This window comes from Acanthisitta chloris, unplaced genomic scaffold, assembly GCF_000695815.1.
Source record: "Acanthisitta chloris isolate BGI_N310 unplaced genomic scaffold, ASM69581v1 scaffold38712, whole genome shotgun sequence".
In the NCBI taxonomy this organism is placed as follows: domain Eukaryota; kingdom Metazoa; phylum Chordata; class Aves; order Passeriformes; family Acanthisittidae; genus Acanthisitta; species Acanthisitta chloris.
The window spans coordinates 1-306 of NW_008662887.1; positions in this window are offsets into that span (position 1 = coordinate 1).

The following is a 306-nucleotide window of genomic DNA, read 5'->3' on the forward strand; positions in this document are numbered from 1 at the left end:
TCTTTGTAATATATAGGGATCTATATAATCAATACAGTATACATATATAATCTAGACTATATACAATATAGATTGTATATAAGGACAGGGTACTCCCCTCTGCCTGAGAACCCATGTACTGGGTCCACTTGACACGCACACACACCCTCTGATAATAAATCATTAATGAAACCATCAGAGAAAACCAAATCTGTGAGCTTTACTTGCAGCTCCCTCCTTCGTGTTCCAAAAGTTACCAGGCAAACGCAAAGCTCTTTGTAGTTCATGCAGTTCATAAAATATCCAGGTCTTTTGGGTCTTGCCAAA